The sequence below is a fragment of the Bufo bufo genome, chromosome 2, assembly GCF_905171765.1.
Source record: "Bufo bufo chromosome 2, aBufBuf1.1, whole genome shotgun sequence".
NCBI classification, from domain to species: Eukaryota; Metazoa; Chordata; class Amphibia; order Anura; family Bufonidae; genus Bufo; species Bufo bufo.
In genome coordinates, this window is record NC_053390.1 from 131458607 (window position 1) to 131481111 (window position 22505).

Here is a 22505-nt window from a genome sequence, read left to right on the forward strand (position 1 = left end):
CACCCTGACGTCACTCTGGAGCGCCCGGGGAGCCGCACGGACGGTAAGTATGCTGCTCCCCGCTACACTTTACCATGGCTGCCAGGACTTTAGCGTCCCGGCAGCCATGGTAACCACTCTGAAAAAGCTAAATGTCGGGTCCGGCAATGCGCCGAAACGACGTTTAGCTTAAGGCCGGATCCGGATCAATGCCTTCCAAAGGGCATTAATTCCGGATCCGGCCTTGCTGCAAGTGTTCCGGATTTTTGGCCGGAGCAAAAAGCGCAGCATGCTGCGGTATTTTCTCCGGCCAACAAACGTTCCGTTCCGGAACTGAAGACATCCTGATGCATCCTGAACGGATTTCTCTCCATTCAGAATGCATTAGGATAATCCTGTTCAGGATTCTTCCGGCATAGAGCCCCGACGACGGAACTCTATGCCGGAAGACAATAACGCAAGTGTGAAAGAGCCCTTAGGAAGTAAAAAAAGACTTTATTCACCAAGCATGCGACGTTTCAATCCTCTCAATGGGATTTTTCTCAAGCAGTGACATAGTGGGCAGTTCAGTGTACATATTTAAACACCTTCACATCATTAAACAATCAATGAGTCAAATACATTCATTAAAAATAATACATTTAAAAATCGTAGTACAGACAGTGCTATCAATATACCAATACAATCACATCCTGTCTCAGATCTAGGTACAGTGATATAGTGTTAATCATTCCCATAACCGATCCGACATACCATATATAAAACAAAATACTTTAATTGTGACAATAATCAATTCAGGTGTAGGTCTTCCAAAAACCTAGAGTGTACAGGTGTACCTTCAGTAAAATGATGAACAGGATCACAGGAGTGTGCGATGGGATCAATGCACGTGGGTCCCGGCGTCTCAGACATACCATTGCGCATGTCAAAGGACCTTCCTAAGGGTTCCGATCACATGATCACCCATTCAGGCCGATCGTTGAGATGCGCATGACCAAGGACCTTCAAGCATGTGATCACAACATGTGATCACTTCTCCGGTCATGTGCCTAAATGTATCACATGATCGGAATAAACAATGTAGGAATCCAGGTGCTCTATAGTATTGCGGACACATGGAAGAATATAATTGCATGTTAAATCTCGTTCCCAAATGTATGAATATTTATCTGGAGCATTATTTCATTCCTAAGGTACGTTACACATGTCGAAAATATAAAATCGTCAAAAAATAAATAAAAGCCATAGACATAAGCATGAAACTGACAGAATACACATGCTTGCAGTGGTCCTTGGTAGAGTCTCATTGTACACCACATCGCGCCGGTACACACAGGGAAGGCAACATCAGTGGGTCAACGATCAATCAGGGAGGTAAAGGTGACCATATATAGATGGAAGTACCATTACTATACAAAGAGAAACTATATGTGGTATGCGTTAGTGCCGCCGCTTCTCTTATTGAATGTTAGACTCAATATGACAATTATTAATTGGCCCCCTAGTCTAAACGAGGAGTTCAGTACATGTGGCTTATGCTGTCATCATAGAGCCACAAGCTGAATTGTCCCCCCTGACCGTTGGATACCATTCCTGGAAATCCAACATGGCAGACCCGGGATCATCCTCTAGATTCCGGGGGCAAACCTATATGTATCCATTAGAAAAATGTCACCACTCTCCCTGAGATCGGTGGCTCCAAAGGCCTATCCATATGTTAATCAGAACATGCGGATAGGACAACCAGACACCCCAAGTGTCCCATAGCTTTGTCATGTATAATCATATTCATGCGTAAAGTACAAAAATAAATAAAGCACAGAAGAGTATCTAATAAATCTAATTATTTGTGTATCTGCAAGAAAATCTTGCTATGCATAAAAAATGATGATATAAACACTCATAAAGGAAAAAAATAGGAAATAGGTCCCATCGTGATCCAGTAGATAGACCTTCCATCGCTCACTCCTAATATGAACAAGCACAATGTTCACCATAATCCTGAGGGTAATAAAAACAATATATAAGATCACCCTGTTATATAAACAAGGGACACTACCACACATAACTCCACATAAGAACAAGCAAGCAGAATCATAAGCACAACCACTCAGGACAATAACCAGGGCCTATAGTCAACATTTAATCCCTGTGGTCTTAATGTATTTAATTTAGCAATCCATCGCATCTCACATTTTTTAAGTAGGGCATGTCTATTGCCACCCCTGCGCGGAGTGGGAATATGGTCAACCAGCATGCATTTAAGGTCCCTCTCCTTGTGGCCCATGTCAGTAAAATGTTATGGGACTGGAAGGTCCATACGCTTTTTACGAATAGTATATCGGTGCTGGTTGATTCTACTTTTAAAATCCAATGAGGTCTCACCAATGTATAATAACTGACATGGGCACCAAAGAATGTATATGACAAATGAAGATTCGCATGTCAAAAAGTGCTTGATGTAATGTTTTTTCTGTGTCAATGGATGCAGGAAAAAGCTACCTTTTTGCATATATCGGCAGTTAATGCAATTTAAACATGGGAAACTTCCCAATTTGGGACTGCGTAGAAAAGTCTGGCCCGACTCTTTTTGTGTACCTATATCAGTATGGAATAATTTATCTTTAAGGTTCCTAGCTCTCTTGTATGACATGAGAGGAGGAAGAAGAAACTCTTCAATCCCCCCATGTCCACTTTTCAAGACCGACCAGTGTTTCAAGATAATTTGTCGAACATGTGTACTATCCTCTGTATACACGGTAACTAGAGGGATTCTCTTCATTTGTTTGTTATTGTTTTTGTCTCTCTTAGTAAGGAGGTCACTACGTGATTTATCTTGTATAGAAGTGAGATGTTGATCCAGTAAGGCTACAGGATAATCTCTATCTATAAAGGACTGTGTCATACATTTTAAAGTCCCTGATAATTCATCATTGTTACTTACTATGCGCTTTGCGCGGTAAAATTGGCTCAAGGGAAGGGATTTAACCATAGCCCTAGGATGTGCACTGTTGTAAGTCAATAACGTATTACAATCGGTGGGCTTAGTATACAACCCGTCGATAGTACATGATTGTTCAAGGTCACAACAGTATCCAAAAAATTTATTTGTTCACGCGAGTGTTCCAATGTGAATTTAATATCAGAATCAATGGTGTTCAAAAATTGGAAGAACTCCATGAGTGTGTCCTCTGACCCTGTCCAAATTAAAAAAATATCATCTATGTATCGCCACCACTTCAGAACATGTCGGAAGTGGGGCGATACATAGATGTACGTCTCCTCGAGGAAGGTGACCGCCATGTTGGCATAAGTCGGGGCCACATTGGACCCCATGGCGGTCCCCTTCCTCTGGAGGTAAAAATGGTCCCCAAACAAAAAATAGTTGCATGTCAGTACCAGATGTAGAAGTTGTAAAATGAAGTCCTGACATTCAGCTGAGAAGGTGGACTGAGAAAAAGCCTTAGTAACCACCTCTATCCCAAATTCGTGTCTGATTGAGGTGTATAAACTAGTGATATCTAGCGATGCTAGAATTACATCTGATGGTAAGGTGATCTCTGCCAATTTATTAAAAAAAATCTGAGGTATCTTGGATGTAGGACTGGGCTGACAATGCATATTGTCGTAATACTCTATCGAGAAAGATAGAAATATTAGACAAAAGGGATCCACGACCAGAGACAATTGGTCTACCAGGAGGATTCTTAAGATTTTTATGGATCTTGGGCAATAGATACAAAAAAGGTGTCATAGGATGTGAAATAGAAAGGAAGGTTTTGAGTTTGTCATCAATGATGCCAGCGTTGCTGGCGTCTTGTAGCAAACTCTGTATCTTCCGTTCAATGTCCCATTTGGGGTCCATATGTAGTTTCTGATAAACCTCATGGTCCTCCAACTGTCTAGTGGCCTCTGCAATGTATTGATGAGTGTCCATGACCACAATCGCACCGCCCTTGTCTGCAGGCTTGATGGTGAGACTGTGGTCATGGACCAACTCATCAACAGCACACCACTCGGTTTGTGTTATATTTGGGTGTATAAACCTTTTCTTTTCATTCAATTTCAACATGTTCACATCTTTCATTACCGCGTCAACAAATAAATCAATTGCAGGGAAGGACACAGGTGGAATGAAATCACTTTTGTTAAACAAATTATAGTCACTCAGTTTCAATTCAGTGTTAGTACACATATTTCCCGTAGTTGAATGTGTTGAAAACCAGGTTCTAAGCTTCAGTCTACGGAAAAACTGATATAAATCAGCTTCGAGTTGCAGCCAATCCGTATTACTGTTAGGACAGAAGCTTAGGCCCTTGGCCAAGACATTCAACTGTACATCTGATAAAACATGTGAGGAAATATTTACCACAATGTTGGCATCATTTAATTGCATTTTTTGACCAATGGTCTTTTGCTCCTTGTTTTTGTGTCGGTAGCGGTGGCGTTTGCGTCCTCCACGCCGCGTTCGTTTCTTCCTGCTGAGTTCGTTGTATACTCTAAAAAAGGCTCAGTGGTGATGTTATTTTGTTGAGTTTGAGTCGAGTCCCTGGTAGGATTTTTCTTTCCGTTTTTTTGAGTACGTTGTTGTGACTGGTGATTAATTGTCCAGTTATACACATTCCCTGTGTTGTAATCCAGCGCGTCGCGCTGCCATTTACTGCGTTTAGTGTCCTGAATTTCAGATCTTAATTTGTCCAGGTGCGGCTGCAACTTGGACAAATAATCCTGATGTTCATCTGTAGATAATAGGGAACGCAGATTCATGTTTATCTATAGTATCAGCCAAATTTTTTTGCAGAAATTCCATATTTAGTAATATGAGATCCAGTGCAAATTTGTTTGCAATGGATTCATACTTAATGCGAAATTCATGTACATAGTTGGTTGTGAGTGTGTCCTTAATCCACGGGGTACCCTGCTGGTTTTAAAGTATTCACCCAATGTAGTAAGATGCAGGTCAAGACTCACCAATTTTTTGGTAATGCGTTCAAAGTCCCGTTTCGTATCTGCAATGTTGGGAATGGACAAAAACTCTGCATCTCCTTTGTGTGCGCCAAGGATTCTGCTCGCCTGCTCCTGGGAGTAAGAAAAAACGCCTGGTGTAGACAGGTCCTCAGTGGAAAGATTTGTATCCGAAGTCATCTGGTATATCTCGTGTGCTCAGCTCTACTTGATGCAATCTCAATAAAAATAAAGAAAAGTGATTTCATTCCACCTGTGTCCTCCTCTGCAATTGATTTATTTGTTGACGCGGTAATGAAAGATGTGAACATGTTAAAATTAAATGAAAAGAAAAGGTTTATACACCCAAATATAACACAAACCGAGTGGCGTGCTGTTGATGAGTTGGTCCATGACCACAGTCTCACCATCAAGCCTGCAGACAAGGGCGGTGCGATTGTGGTCATGGACACTCATCAATACATTGCAGAGGCCACTAGACAGTTGGAGGACCATGAGGTTTATCAGAAACTACATATGGACCCCAAATGGGACATTGAACGGAAGATACAGAGTTTGCTACAAGACGCCAGCAACGCTGGCATCATTGATGACAAACTCAAAACCTTCCTTTCTATTTCACATCCTATGACACCTTTTTTGTATCTATTGCCCAAGATCCATAAAAATCTTAAGAATCCTCCTGGTAGACCAATTGTCTCTGGTCGTGGATCCCTTTTGTCTAATATTTCTATCTTTCTCGATAGAGTATTACGACAATATGCATTGTCAGCCCAGTCCTACATCCAAGATACCTCAGATTTTTTTAATAAATTGGCAGAGATCACCTTACCATCAGATGTAATTCTAGCATCGCTAGATATCACTAGTTTATACACCTCAATCAGACACGAATTTGGGATAGAGGTGGTTACTAAGGCTTTGTCTCAGTCCACCTTCTCAGCTGAATGTCAGGACTTCATTTTACAACTTCTACATCTGGTACTGACATGCAACTATTTTTTGTTTGGGGACCATTTTTACCTCCAGAGGAAGGGGACCGCCATGGGGTCCAATGTGGCCCCGACTTATGCCAACATGGCGGTCACCTTCCTCGAGGAGACGTACATCTATGTATCGCCCCACTTCCGACATGTTCTGAAGTGGTGGCGATACATAGATGATATTTTTTTGATTTGGACGGGGTCAGAGGACACACTCATGGAGTTCTTCCAATTTTTGAACACCATTGATTCTGACATTAAATTCACATTGGAACACTCGCGTGAACAAATACATTTTTTGGATACTGTTGTGACCTTGAACAATCATGTACTATCGACGGGTTGTATACTAAGCCCACCGATTGTAATACGTTATTGACTTACAACAGTGCACATCCTAGGGCTATGGTTAAATCCCTTCCCTTTAACCAATTTTACCGCGCAAAGCGCATAGTAAGTAACAATGATGAATTATCAGGGACTTTAAAATGTATGACACAGTCCTTTATAGATAGAGATTATCCTGTAGCCTTACTGGATCAACATCTCACTTCTATACAAGATAAATCACGTAGTGACCTCCTTACTAAGAGAGACAAAAACAATAACAAACAAATGAAGAGAATCCCTCTAGTTACCGTGTATACAGAGGATAGTACACATGTTCGACAAATTATCTTGAAACACTGGTCGGTCTTGAAAAGTGGACATGGGGGGATTGAAGAGTTTCTTCTTCCTCCCCTCATGTCATACAAGAGAGCTAGGAACCTTAAAGATAAATTAATCCATACTGATATAGGTACACAAAAAGAGTCGGGCCAGACTTTTCTACGCAGTCCCAAATTGGGAAGTTTCCCATGTTTAAATTGCATTAACTGCCGATATATGCAAAAAGGTAGCTTTTTCCTGCATCCATTGACACAGAAAAAACATTACATCAAGCACTTTTGGACATGCGAATCTTCATTTGTCATATACATTCTTTGGTGCCCATGTCAGTTATTATTCATTGGTGAGACCTCATTGGATTTTAAAAGTAGAATCAACCAGCACCGATATACTATTCGTAAAAAGCGTATGGACCTTCCAGTCCCAAAACATTTTACTGACATGGGCCACAAGGAGAGGGACCTTAAATGCATGCTGGTTGACCATATTCCCACTCCGCGCAGGGGTGGCAATAGACATGCCCTACTTAAAAAATGTGAGATGCGATGGATTGCTAAATTAAATACATTAAGACCTCAGGGATTAAATGTTGACTATAGGCCCTGGTTATTGTCCTGAGTGGTTGTGCTTATGATTCTGCTCGCTTGTTCTTATGTGGAGTTATGTGTGGTAGTGTCCCTTGTTTATATAGCAGGGTGATCTTATATATTGTTTTTATTACCCTCAGGATTATGGTGAACATTGTGCTTGTTCATATTAGGAGTGAGCGATGGAAGGTCTATCTACTGGATCACGATGGGACCTATTTCCTATTTTTTTCCTTTATGAGTGTTTATATCATCATTTTTTATGCATAGCAAGATTTTCTTGCAGATACACAAATAATTAGATTTATTAGATACTCTTCTGTGCTTTATTTATTTTTGTACTTTACGCATGAATATGATTATACATGACAAAGCTATGGGACACTTGGGGTGTCTGGTTGTCCTATCCGCATGTTCTGATTAACATATGGATAGGCTTTTGGAGCCATCGATCTCAGGGAGAGTGGTGACATTTTTCTAATGGATACATATAGGTTTGCCCCCGGAATCTAGAGGATGATCCCGGGTCTGCCATGTTGGATTTCCAGGAATGGTATCCAACGGTCAGGGGGGACAATTCAGGTTGTGGCTCTATGATGACAGCATAAGCCACATGTACTGAACTCCTCGTTTAGACTAGGGGGCCAATTAATAATTGTCATATTGAGTCTAACATTCAATAAGAGAAGCGGCGGCACTAACGCATACCACATATAGTTTCTCTTTGTATAGTAATGGTACTTCCATCTATATATGGTCACCTTTACCTCCCTGATTGATCGTTGACCCACTGATGTTGCCTTCCATGTGTGTACCGGCGCGATGTGGTGTACAATGAGACTCTACCAAGGACCACTGCAAGCATGTGTATTCTGTCAGTTTCATGCTTATGTCTATGGCTTTTATTTATTTTTTGACGATTTTATATTTTCGACATGTGTAACGTACCTTTTGGAATGAAATAATGCTCCAGATAAATATTCATACATTTGGGAATGAGATTTAACATGCAATTATATTCTTCCATGTGTCCGCAATACTATAGAGCACCTGGATTCCTACATTGTTTATTCCGATCATGTGATACATTTAGGCACATGACCGGAGGAGTGATCACATGTTGTGATCACATGCTTGAAGGTCCTTGGTCATGCGCATCTCAACGATCGGCCTGAATGGGTGATCATGTGATCGGAACCCTTAGGAAGGTCCTTTGACATGCGCAATGGTATGTCTGAGACGCCGGGACCCACGTGCATTGATCCCATCGCACACTCCTGTGATCCTGTTCATCATTTTACTGAAGGTACACCTGTACACTCTAGGTTTTTGGAAGACCTACACCTGAATTGATTATTGTCACAATTAAAGTATTTTGTTTTATATATGGTATGTCGGATCGGTTATGGGAATGATTAACACTATATCACTGTACTTAGATCTGAGACAGGATGTGATTGTATTGGTATATTGATAGCACTGTCTGTACTATGATTTTCAAATGTATTATTTTTAATGAATGTATTTGACTCATTGATTGTTTAATGATGTGAAGGTGTTTAAATATGTACACTGAACTGCCCACTATGTCACTGCTTGAGAAAATCCCATTGAGAGGATTGAAACGTCGCATGCTTGGTGAATAAAGTCTTTTTTTACTTCCTTACTACCTGGATGTGCTGCGGAATTCTTTATTTTTACATTTTTGGAGGTGGATCGCCTACTCAGCCGCTGGCACTCCGATTGTACCTTACAGACAGTGGTGCTGCCCACATTTCTTTATTTTTACTGTTATTATTATAGTTATTTGTTTGTATTATAGTTGGTATTATAATTGTTATTATGGTTTATGATTGTAAAATATGTTATGGTTATTTGGTTATTTATGTGTTAATTAACAGGCCCTGCCATTAGTTTACCTCCACTCTCTGCCTCCACTGTTGTCATATGGAAATTTTCTAAGCAATTTTTAAACAAGGACATTCTGTTATTGCATCGTTTTGCTCGTCCTCTCCACCACAGGAATTAGAGATGAGAAGTTCCCTTTGCAAGGGGGGGTCGATAAGGTTGAACAACCAGTAATCCATGTTGTCTAACATGCGTGTAACACACGGGTCGGGTCAAAGGCAGCCCAACATGAAGTCAGCCATGTGCCAGATTCCCAACAGGCAAGACTTCGCTGTCGTCATCAGGAGGATGACTCTCATTCTCCTTACCCTATTCCTCCTCTCCTGCCCATCTATGTAGAACAGATGGAATAAACCTGCTATTGCTACTACCCTCTGTAGTGTAGGCAACTGTCTCTTGCTCCTCCTCCTCCTCATCATCCAATTCACATTGAGAAGCTGAACTGATGGTGTTCTGGCTATCACCCTGTGTAATGTCTTCTCCCTATTTCCACCTCTTCCACATGTGAGGCGTCCGCCTTCATCGTTAGCAGCCAGCGTTTCACTAGACACAGAAGTGGTATGGTTCGGCTGATAATGGCGGCATCGCCACTCACCATCGGTGTTTATCCCTCAAAGTTGCATAAAACCTCACAGAGGTCAGACATACAAGACCATGTTGCAGCTGGTATTCCACTACTGCCCTCTGCTGCTCACAAAGCCTGGACCACAAGTAGAACGTAGAGTTCTAGCACGTGCTCACGTTGCACAATAGTCTGTTAGCTGGCAAATGCAAGCGCTGCAGCAGCATTGCCAAACCAACGGCAGCTGTAGATGACTTTTGGAAATGGCCACACACACAGAGCACCTTCACCAGTAGCTCAGGCAAAATGAGGGCGGTTGGGAGAAAATTGAGAACACGTGGCCTAAGCATGGTATGGCCAGATCCAGGATCCACATGGCCATATCAGCATTTGTCCCATGTACACTTTTTACTTTCTTCACTGGGCAGAGGTTGTTTTCTACCCCTGTGATGGCCCTGATTCGCTGAGGGCTGGGCCTGTTATGTTCCAGGGTTTCATGTTTTTATGGTTATTGTTTGAGTTTGATTTTCAGACTAGGCTGTAAAATAAAATATGTTATAGTTATTTGGTTATTTATGAGTTCTTAAAAAGTTCATGCCATTGGTTTAACTCCACTCTTGTTTGTTAGGTTTTTAGATATATTAGTGTATAAGTTTGCGATGTTTGTTGTACATAGTACATATATGCTGTATGATTGCCATGTGTGTGAGCTTGCCGAGCTACAAAGCTGCTAACAACTTGTTATCACCATTATCAGACACAGCCAACCTGGTCCCTTACACCCTGCCCCAGATATGCGGCGGTGTGCTTTTTGTCACCCAAGCAAATTAATTTCAGCAGGGCCTGTTGCCGCTTCCCCATGAGAATTCAGAGTTTGCAGTGGAGGAGGAGTTGGAGGCGGAGGAGAGGAAGGGGGGTTGCTGTCACTAATGTAGGTGGTGGCAGAAATCATGATTGAAGTAGTGCCCTTTCAATCCTTGGCGTAGGTGGCACCTGTGCTATCCCAGGATCCGACTCGCTAACGGCCTACACAGGGTTCACCCGGAAATGTAGCATCCCTGACCAGAAGCACTTGTCCATGTGGCCGTCGTTAAGTGGACCTTCCCAATAACTGCGTTTATGAGGGCACGGGTGGCAATTGCTGGTGTAATGTGGGGATGGCATGCTGTGAAAAATAGCGGCGGCTGGGGACTGAGTAACGAAGTGTCCACAGGCCTAGATGGTAACATTTCCATGCCTACAAATTTTGAAAGGTGCGCATTTAGTGCTATAGCCTGTGGGTGGGTGGCGGGGTATTGGCGCTTATGATCAAAGGCCTGGGGACGTCTGCTTGGACACAGAAAGAGGTGTGCTAGCAGATGGTGCTTGCGAAAGCCCAGCTGTAGGGCAGGAGTCATCCAGGCCTGCGTCTAGGATAGAGGATTGGCCAGCACGTAACACAGGGGAGGAAGAGGAGGCAGTGGTGTGACCCACAGACACTGATTGTGGACCCAAGGGTTCGGCCCACCGATTAGGGTGCTGTGATGCCATGTGGTGGATCATGCTGGTGGGGTTAAGGTTGCTACTGTTCCCACCCCTACTCATTTAGCCTCCAGTGTACAGTCTTCCCCTATTATGTTCCCGTGTTTGAGTGTTTATTGTTATGTTTTTAGTTAGTTTATTAATAGGATGTAAAACATGTTATGGTTATTGTTATTTATGAAATGTTGAGTTATTATTTAGGTATAGCACAGTTACGGTTAGCAAATTCCAATTCTTTTATCGTCCCCAACTTCCTCAATAAAGCCCCAGACTGCGGAACACCTACCCCTTGTCAAGGGAGATTTGCACAAGAGGGAACAGTTGCGGGCCTGTTTATTGTGGCCCGCCTACTCCTTTTTGCCACCACACAGCCTCTTCCAGCCTGTTGCGGTGCTGTGGATCCCCCCCCCCCTCTGTCCCACTGTCCTCACTTGGCTTTCCACCTTCCCAGGTTGGGTCAGTGATGTTATCGTCCCCCATCTCCAAATCCACTTCCTCACTCTTGTCATCTTCCTGACATGTGTTGACCTAACAAGACCCTACTTATTGACAACTGTGTCTCATGCTCATCATCCACCAAGTGAAACACTAAGATCTTTCTTTGGGGTAGACAATAGAATTTCAAGATAATTAGATAGCAGCTTGTAATTGTGGTACAGTTCCATAATGTAAAGAGGCAACAAATGCTGACCACCATTCCCTGCGCTAACTCTGCTAGGTAACGTTCTCTGGAACTCAAAGGAACATTACAATTAGAAATTGGTCATTCTTTCTTGGTAGCCTGTGCTGACCGGGTCAATTAACTTCTTAGGTGGTCAGATAAGCAGGCCCTTGCTCCTAATGTTTATGAGGGTCACATGCGCAACCACTTTGTGGTTGAAGGTGACGGCACCAGTTAGGGCGGGTCAGTCCTTTCGGGGTGAATCAGGAGGAGGGGGCAATCTGGTTTTGCAGCAGCATCCGTGAAGTGATTGTGCTTCCTATTTAATGAAGAGGGGGTGTAAATTTGGAGCCATGTGCAAGTTCAAACAAGAGTGCTCCACTTGCATTGGGTCCCATGGTGCCACGAAGTGCTTCAAGAGAGGCAGGCAGAGAGGGGGAGAGGGTAATAGCAAAGGGGGAGACACCGGTCCATCTGGAAAGGATGCAACCGTTCCTCAATAGATACCCATATGAGAAGGCCGCAGATTTGTTACGGGAGGGGTTTTTGTGGGGTTTTCGGATTCCATTTGTTCCGTTGGGGGCGGTGTTAGTTAAAAAGAATTTGCAGTCGGCAATGGAACACCCAGGTATAGTTCCGAAAAAATTTGAAAAAAAGGTTAAGTTAGGAAGGATGTCTGGCCCGTTTTTAGAACCACCATTGGTGGATTTGCGTTTGTCGCCATTGGGGGTGGTTCCAAAGAAGGAGGTGAATAAGTTTCGCCTTATTCATCATCTGTCTTTTCCGAAGGGATCGTCGGTCAATGATGGTATTGATCCGGCCTTATGTTCTGTGGTCTATACCTCATTTGAGGCGGCAGTGGAGTGGGTTAAGAAGTTCGGGGAAGGGGCGTTAATGGCAAAAACGGATATTGAGGCAGCGTTCAGGTTATTGCCAGTGCATCCGGATAGTTTGCATTTGTTCCTGTGTTTTTGGGACGGGGGGTTTTACGTGGATAGTTGTTTGCCGATGGGTTGTTTCTTGTCATGCGTGTGTTTTGATTTCTGGAATGGGCGGTGTTGGACTCGTCTGGATGTGAATGCTAAAATAACATAACAAAAACAAATATAGGTGCACTCTGCGGTCTTACTAACCCTCGTACTGGTGTAAAATTTAGAATTAGCCAACATATCCTGCTTGGAGGACATGTCTGAGCCCGAGCACCGCGCCAAGGTTTCTCAAGTAGCTCGGGAACCTAACGCTAAACCTACCTGGGCCGTATGAGCAATACCAGGAGCCAGTGGGCGAATTACAGGTGTGCAAGGTCCGACTCAAAGCAATCTCCCAGTGACCGCCAGCATGTGACTATGCATACAATGGGAGGAGGCAGAGAGCTCTGAGCCCCACCCAAGACTGGCTGATATAGCCCGGGCCTCACATGTGCACCAGAATGCTGCCTGTGGATGGAAATAAAGGCACATTCAGACTAGGAGTTTCTACACCTCCAAAAATTCTAAATACAAACTACAAATTGGCGTGGTATTAAAAAGCAGGAAGTGCTAAACCCCATATGCAGTGGTGCATCTATACCGGGGGGCAGATCCTGCACTTGTGGCCCATTGCAAAAATTCATACAATGGAGGATGCCTGCAGCGGACCACAAGTACCACAATGGACATCCTACACAGGATAGCAATGCTGCCCATCTAAAACATTATGGGCGAGGGCCTGCTGCTGAGCTGATCATCTAAAACATTATAGACGAGGGCCTGCTGCTGAGCTGACCATCTAAAACATTACGGGTGAGGGTCTGCTGCTGAGCTGACCATCTAAAACATTAAGGGTGAGAGACTCCTGCTGAGCTGAACATCTAAAACATTATGGGCGAGTGCCTGCTGCTGAGCATCTAAAACATTAGGGGCGAGTGCCTGCTGCTGATCTGACCATCTAAAACATTATGGGTGAGGGCCTGCTGCTGAGCTGACCATCTAAAACATTATGGGCGAGGGCTTGCTGCTGATCTGACCATCTAAAATACTATGGGCGAGGGCCTGGTGCGAGCTGAGCATCTAAAACATTAAGGGTGAGGGCCTGCTGCCGCTCTGACCATCTAAAACATTATGGGCGAGGGCCTGCTGCCGAGCTGACCATCTCTAAAAAATTAAGGGCGAGGGCCTGCTGCTGAGCTGACCATCTAAATCATTATGGGCGAGGGCCTGCTGCTGAGCTGACCATCTAAAACATTATGGGCAAGGGCCTGCTGCAGAGCTGAACATCTAAAACATTATGGGCGAGGGCCTGCTGCCGAGCTGACCATCTAAAACAGGCGTCCTCAAACTACGGCCCTCCAGCTGTTGCAAAACTACAACTCCCAGCATGCCCAAACAGCCTACAGGTATCAGCCTACAGCAGGGCACTGTGGGAGTTGTAGTTTTACAACAGCTGGAGGGCCGCAGTTTGAGGATGCCTGTTCTAGATAGTAAACATTCGTTCCCCCATCCGATCAATCGCCAATGAAGTGTATATTAAAACTATATCAAAGAATACCTTCAAGATAGTGTAGCAACAACATTCCATGAGGACTCCGGTTTGGAACACAAATGCGCTCCACAGACCGGACGTGACGTTAGGGACAGGAAGTGACATGGATAGTTATACTCCGCAAAACCGGAAGTCACGCTGGAACGCAAATGCTTTCCACCACGCGAGTCATAACTTCACTTTCGGACCGGAAATGACACACTTCGTGCTCCGGACAGTACACACAGCTGTTAATCAGTTATATCTTTCAGCCGGGTGACCATGTACTAACAGGGCACAGGGATTTAAAATGCCAGTCCACATAAATAAATACGCCGATCGTTCGCATCTGGTCAATAAGCTCCTAATACATCATATTCACTGTTTATGAGGTACTCCTAAGGAAAATTCTATTGGCCCAGGGATCATAAGATAATAAATATACTGGGGGGGGGGGGGGAATGGAGAGGGAACAGGGGGAGAAAAGGGGAGGGAACACATGATGGTTGGACAATCATTATCATATAAAGGACGAGACATTAGGACATCAATTACTCCGGACATAAATTCTTCATCAACATTCAACCACTAAAGGGAAATTACCAATTATAAGGTAGACCCAGTTGTGGCTATATAATATAGATATATGAGGATCATTTTTTCGATCCGATAATTCATAAGATAGCAGGAATAGCAATATAAATAAAATCCCCACTGGTAGCTGGTTCTCAAGGAGAAGGAGGAGGAGATAATCAAGAGAGTCGGAAACTGGACGGTTGCAGCAATTTTTCCACAAGGACCTTCTGGTATTGCACCATTTTGCTAGTCCTCTCCACCACAGGAATGAGAGATGAGAAGTTCTCTTTGTAGCGGGGGTCGAGAAGGGTAAACAACCAGTAATCAGTGTTTGCCAAAATGTGTATAACGTGAGGGTCAATGGAAAGGCAGCATAACATAAGTTCAGCCATTTGTGCCAGAATCCCAACAGACAAGACTTCACTGTCCTCATCAGAAGGATGACTCTCAATCACCTCATCCTCTTCCTCGTCTTCGGCCCATCCAAACTGAACAGATGGAACAAACCTGCTATGGGTACTACCCTCTGTAGTGGAGGCAACCGTCTCAAGCTCCTCCTCATCATCATCATCCAATTGGCGCTGAGAAGACGAACGGAGGGTGGTCTGGCTATCACCCTGTGTTCTCTCTTACCCCATTTCCACCTCTTCCACATGCAAAGCGTCCGACTTCATTGTGAGCAGCGAGCATTTCATTAGACACAGAAGTGGGATGGTTACGCTGATAAGAGCGTTATCGCCACTCACGATCTGTGTTGATTCCTCAAAGTTGCGTAAAACCTCACAGAGGCCAGACATCCATGCCCACCCGTCGCATGTGAAGAGCGGAAGCTGACTGGATAGGCGATGACCATGTTGCAGCTGGTATTCCACGACTGCCCTCTGCTGCTCACAAAGCCTGGCCAACATGTGGAACGTCGAGTTCCAGCACGTGTTCACGTCGCACAACAATCGGTGAGCTGGCAATTGCAAGCACTGCTGCAGTGCTGCCAGACCGGCGGCAGCTGTAGATGACTTTCGGAAATGGGCACACACACGGCATACCTTCACCAGTAGCTAATGGGGTAGGATTTGAGAAACCGCTGAACCACTAAGTTTAACACATGGACTAGGCATGGTATGTGTGTAAGCTTGCCGAGCTCCAAAACCGCCACCAAGTTATGGCAATTATCAGACACAACCATGCCACAGCTCTGCGGCGGTGTGCTGTTTGTCACCTAAGCAAGTAAGTTTCAGCACGGCCTGTTGCCGCTTCCCCACTGCAGTGCTACACTGCTTCCAGCTACTGAGTGATGGCTGACTGGTGCTGCAAGATGACAATTCAGAGGTGGAAGTGGAGGAAGTGGAGGAGGAGAAGGGGGGGTTGCAGCCACTAATGTAGGTGGTGGGGTAAATCCTGATGAAAGTAGGGCCCGCAATCCTTGACGTCGGTAGCACCTGTGCCATCCCAGGGTAAGATTCGCTCCCGGCCTCCACAACGTTCACCCAGTGCACCGTCAGGGAAATGTAGCGTCCCTGGCCACAAGCACTTGTCCATGTGTCAGTTGTTAAGTGGATCTTCCCAATAACTGCGTTGGTCAGGGCACGGGTGATGTTACGGGACACATGCTGGTGTAAGGCGGGGATGGCACACCGGGCAAAATAGTGGCGGCTGTGGACTGAGTAACGAGGGATGGCCGCCGCCATCAGGCTGCGAGAAGCCTCAGTGTCCACAAGCCTAAATGGCAACATTTCCAGGGCCAGCAATTTGGAATGGTGTGCATTTAGTGCTATGGCCTGTGGGTGTGTGGCTGGGTATTTGCGCTTCCGTTCAAAGGCCTGGGGTATAGACAGCTGTACGCTGTGCTGGGACACAGAAGTGGATGTGCTAGCTTATGGTGCTTGCAAAAGTCCAGGTGAAGGGCGGGAGGCATCCGGGCCTGCGTCTTGGACAGGGGATTGGCCAGCACGTAACACAGGGGAACAGGAGGCAGTGGTGTGACCCGCAGACACTGATTGTGGACCTAGGTGTTTGGCCCACCTATTAGGATGCTTTGATGCCATGTGGCGGATCTTGCTGGTGGTGATGAGGTTGCTAGTGTTCACGCCCCTGCTCATTTTGGTAAGGCAGAGGTTGCAAATTACAATTCTTTTATAGTTCTTTTATCAAAAAAGCGCCAGACTGCGGAACATTTTCCCTCTTGGCAAGGGAGATTTCTGCAAGGGTGTGCTCCGGGAAACAGTTGCGGGCCTGTTAGATGTGGCCCGCCTTCTCCCTTTTGCCACCCCACTGCCTCTTCCAGCCTGTTGTGGTGCTGCGTGTCCCTCCCCCTCTGTACTGCTGTCCTCGCTTGGCTTGCCACCTTCCCAGGTTAAGTCAGTGATTTCATCGTCCACCACCTCCTCTTCCACTTTCTCACTCTGGTCATCCTCCTTACTTGATCTAACAACAGCCTCACTTATTAAAAACTGTGTCTCATTCTCATCATCAACCTCTTGAGACACTAATTGACGTTGACTTATTGGCAACTGTGTCTCATCATCATCATCCACCTTGTGAAACACTAATTGCCGTTCACCACCGCCATCTTCTTCTGACTGCTCAAGAGTTTTGGAATCAGGGCACAAGATCTCCAAGCGGGCTTGGCGAGAGGCCCAATTTAAGGAATGGAGCTGAAAAGAGCTCCTCGGAATATCCGAGTGTTGGATCACTTGTTTGGAAAGACTCTCCATGGTGGGAGGAAGGAGGATCAGGGCGAGGATTCTGTTGACCAGACTCTTGGCTACTGAGACTGGACTTTGTGGAAGACCTAAACGACTGGAAGCATTATCTGCTGCAATTCAACCGACCACCTGCTCATACTGGTCTCACTTCGAGTGTGGTGTCCTGAGCCTCCCTGCAAACTGGGACATAAAGCTAGGTATCATGGATGAGTGTGTTTCTTGTGCTCTGCCAGCAGGCACAGTTTCACTGCACCCAGGGCAATGGCCTCTGCGTGCTCCATCAGCAGCACAGCCACTTCCCCATCCCTTACTGCTCGACTTCATCATATTAAATAGTATATATGCTTGCAAGTATGTCACACGTACAGTAGCGCAGTTTTTTAAAGTGTATGCGCAAATTGCAGTCAATGTCGCAGATATTTTTAGGATGCGCAAACGTTATACAGGAGATGTAGCGCAGGTAATGTCACTATCTGCCGTGGCCAAACAATTGCTAAGCTATCTAGCGGAGGTTGCGCTAAAAATATATATTGCTGCCAGACACAACAATAGTCCTTAAAAGGACTTTTGGGTCTTTACCACCAACCCTTCCCTACACTATCTGTCCCTTCTACAGCACAGCTCTCCCTGACTAAGACTGAGCCGAACCACGTGTCATCGGGTGGTTTATAGCACCCGATGATGCGTTCCGGCCAGCCACTCACTGTAATGTCACTAACCAACATGGCTACGGCATTACATTGAGTGGCAGTACTAACCTGCACGTTTATTTGCTGCGTAGCAGCTAACATAATTGCGTGGAGGAGACTTGAGCATCGCGCTCGAGCACACGCGGTATTCGGCCAAACACTGCGATGTGCCGAGCATCACGTTGATCGATCAGAACTGGTGTTCGGCCGAGCATGCTCGCTCAACACTATAACCAATACCTCCATCAAGTAATGGCCGGACTGGGGTGCGGTAGCCTTTAGGGGAGGCTATCATGATGGGGGGTTGGTTTAAGGGAGACCCCGGGGGTGGTGATTGGGTAATTCAAGTTAAGGGTGGGAATTAGGGGGTTAAATAGCTGTAGTTGTAGAAGAAAGGGGCCATTTTGCTTGTAAACATGAGCTCCCACTCACCCACCCTAGTTTAAGAAGGCTTCTTGCTGACTGTTGGAGGCAAGGAGGGGTCTCAGTTAAGAAGGAGTGGTGGGTTTGCGGGGCTGGGTGGCAGTAGGTAGGCAATTTGGCATGGTGGCTGGTGCGGTGGGAGGTCCTTGAAGTTGGAGAGATTCTCAGGTGAAGAGGATGGAAGGGCTCCACAGTTGGGGCTGGACTCCCATGAATGGCGGTCTGTTGTGACTGAATTTTTGGGGGGCCGTCAGTGGTGCCTCCGAGCTAGAGCTCAACGGCTGGAGTCAAGACGGCTCAACACGGTGGGGTAAATCATTTTGTTTGGAGCTTCAAGGACCTCTCCCTTTTTAAATTGATGAGTATATGTTATACATATGTTATGGTTATGGTATTCAAAGGGTTATTTATATGTATGTTATGTTAATAAAAAAACGGCTGCTGGATTTAATCCAATACAGTGTCCGTTTCTTATTAGGGTTAGTCAAGTCCGGGTTGTGGAGCTTGGGGGGAGGCATGGGCCAGTTAAGTAGTTGAAGGGGTCAAGCGGAAAATAACCAATACCTCCGTCAATGGCAATCACGGGACTAAACTGATCAAATAACTCAAGTATGAACCTTACAGGTTGATCTTATCGCCAAGAAGAAGCGCATTCCTTTTACAACATCGCCAGCTGATTCCACATAGATGTCTACAGCACCTGTTCTATTAAATGCGTATACAAGTAGAGGCCCAAGGACAGAGTGGAGAGGGTGTCAGCAGTAAGTTTGTGTTGACGTCACCGATTAATTTGCCCTTCCTCTGATTCGTCAGAACAATAACTCACAAAAAATGTATCCTATCTGTGGAGCATACGCCTTCACTCGGTCAGAATTTGCTCAATAATCCATCAGTATTGCTAATGCCCAAAAGTGGATCTAAAACAGAGATGACACTTGAATAGAATATTTGCATGTCTTCTGAGTATTGTACCCACTCCTGCTTTTGGATACCAAATCAAAAGTCAATTCTGATGGGACCATACAGGCCTTACAGCTGCTACACAGACAGGATCCGTTGTGCGTCTCATTTTTCCTTCTTTCTGACAGATAAGCAGAAAGTTCAAATAAATCATGATGTCTGCCAGATCGAAAGGCAAAATAGTGGCCCAGTCATGAAGTGGGGAGGGTGAAAGCAGCATGAGGAGACCATAGAGTGGCCCAATGACAGAGTCTGGAGGTGGCGGCAGCATCAGGAGGCCACAGAGCGGCACGACAATGAAAGATTGTGGAGGTGGCAGCAGCATGAGGAGGCCACAGAGTAGCATGATGATGAGAGATTAGGGAGGTGGCAGCAGCATGAGGAGGCCACAGAGTGACACAAAGACAAACTGTGGAGGTGCCAGCAGCATGAGGAGTCCAGAGTAGCATGACAAAGAGAGATTGTGGAGGTGGTAGCAGCAGCATGAGGAGGCCACAGAGTGGCACAATCACAGAGTCTGAAGGTAGAGGCAGCATCAGGAGGCCACAGAGTGGCACACTGACAGAGTCTGGAGTTGGCAGCAGTATGAGGAGGCCAGTGAGTGGCACAATGAACGAGTCTGGAGTTGGCAGAAGTATGGGGAGGCCTCCAAGTGGTAAAATGGCCAAGTCTGGAGTTGGCAGCAGTATGAGGAGGTTACAGAGTGGCAAAATGAGTCTGGACTTCGCAGCAGCATGAGGATACCACAGAGTGGACAAATGACAGAGTCTGGAGGTGGCAGCAGCAGCAGCATCAGAAGGAGGCCACCGAGTGGCACAATGACCGAGTCTGCAGATGACGGCAGCATCAGGAGGCCAGAGTAGCACGACGACGAGAGATTGTGGAGGTGGCAGCAGCATGAGGAGGCCACTGAGTGGCACAATGAACGAGTCTGGAGTTGGCAGAAGTATGGGGAGGCCTCCAAGTGGTAAAATGGCCAAGTCTGGAGTTGGCAGCAGTATGAGGAGGTTACAGAGTGGCAAAATGAGTCTGGACTTCGCAGCAGCATGAGGATACCACAGAGTGGACAAATGACAGAGTCTGGAGGTGGCAGCAGCATCAGAAGGAGGCCACCGAGTGGCACAATGACCGAGTCTGCAGATGACGGCAGCATCAGGAGGCCACAGAGTAGCACGAGTGGCAAGGTGACCAAGTGTCGAGATGGCAGCAGCAGCAGCTTTAGGATACCACAGAGTGGCAAGGTGACATAGTGTGGAGATGGCAGTAGCAGCAGCAGCATCAGGATACCACATATGGTGATGCTGCATATATTGACACAGGGCTGTGTCACCCCAGCCACGTTTCACCTTCTGCCCACATATTCTACATATGGCCATGTTAACCTCCTCCGGCGGCTTAACAAAAAACTGCCACACCCCCGAGTAGGTGATTTTCCCCCTAACAGTCCACACTGACTGACTGCTACCGCCACTGATTCCTTGATAGTTAGGCTGCTGCGAAGCAAGTGGTCTACCCCAGGCACGTTTGGCTCCCGACCTCCCACTGCTGCCACCCTGCTGATTCCCAGCCATGCTGGAAGTGCGTATATATTTTTCTTTCTCTACTGAAATAGGCCACTAAATTCTTTCTGTACTGAAATTGGCCACTAAATGCTTTTGCCAGAAATAAATGCACCAGTGTAGTGCGTATATATTTTTCTTTCTCTACTGAAATAGGCCACTAAAGTCTTTCACCACAAATAAATGCAACAGTGAAGTGTGTATATTTATTCTATTTGGTAATGAAATAGGACACTGAACGCTTTCACCACATATAAATGCAAAAGTAAAATGTGTACATATTTTTCATTTTGTACTGAAATAGGCCACTAAACTCTTTCACCACATATAACCGCCGATGTGAACTGAGAATATATGTTTCTTTTTGTACTGAAATAGGCCACTAAATGCTTTCAACACATATAACCATTTTGTACTGAAATAGGCCACTAAAGTCTTTTACCACAAATAAATGCAACAATGAAGTGCGTATATTTTTTTCCTTTTGGTAATGAAATAGGACACTGAACGCTTTTACCACATATAACTGCAGAAGTCAAATGTGTATACGTTTTTTGTTTTGTACTGAAATAGGCCACTAAAGTCTTTCACCACAAATAAATGCAACAGTGAAGTGCGTATATTTCTTTTCCTTTTGGTAATGAAATAGGATACTGAACGCTTTCACCACATATAACTGCAGAAGTGAAATGTGTATATATTTTTCGTTTTCTACTGAAATAGGCCACTAAACTCTTTTAACACAAATAACTGCAGAGGTGAAATGTGTATATATATTTTTTTTCCACAGATACAAGTCACTAAAGGATTTTGAACAACGCACTTGCACCCCAATAATGAGAACAAAGAGCTGGAATGCCAGAGCTGTATAATGGCTATTTGGATCCCCAAATAATGTTTCCCTGCACTTGTAAATCACTTCTTTTTTTTTTCACAATAAGGTTTTTCTAGCACTGTCCCTTGCGCCTTCTGACTTATTTTTATGCACTAAGATGCTGTGAAATGATTCCTCCCTATCCTTTCACTGCACTTATAAATAGTTTTTTCAGGTGTTTTTTTTTTTTACAATCAGGTTTTTCCTATTGCTGTCCCTAGAGCCTTCTCATGTCTGTCCCTGCTCTCAGAACACTGGAAAATGTCTGACTGCAAGATGGCCACCGTATTTATAGGGCATTATCGGTCAGCCCGTCTTCCGTCATTGTAGCCACCATTTTAAGAAAAAAATTAAATTCGATACCACGAAGCTCGATGAAATTCACATT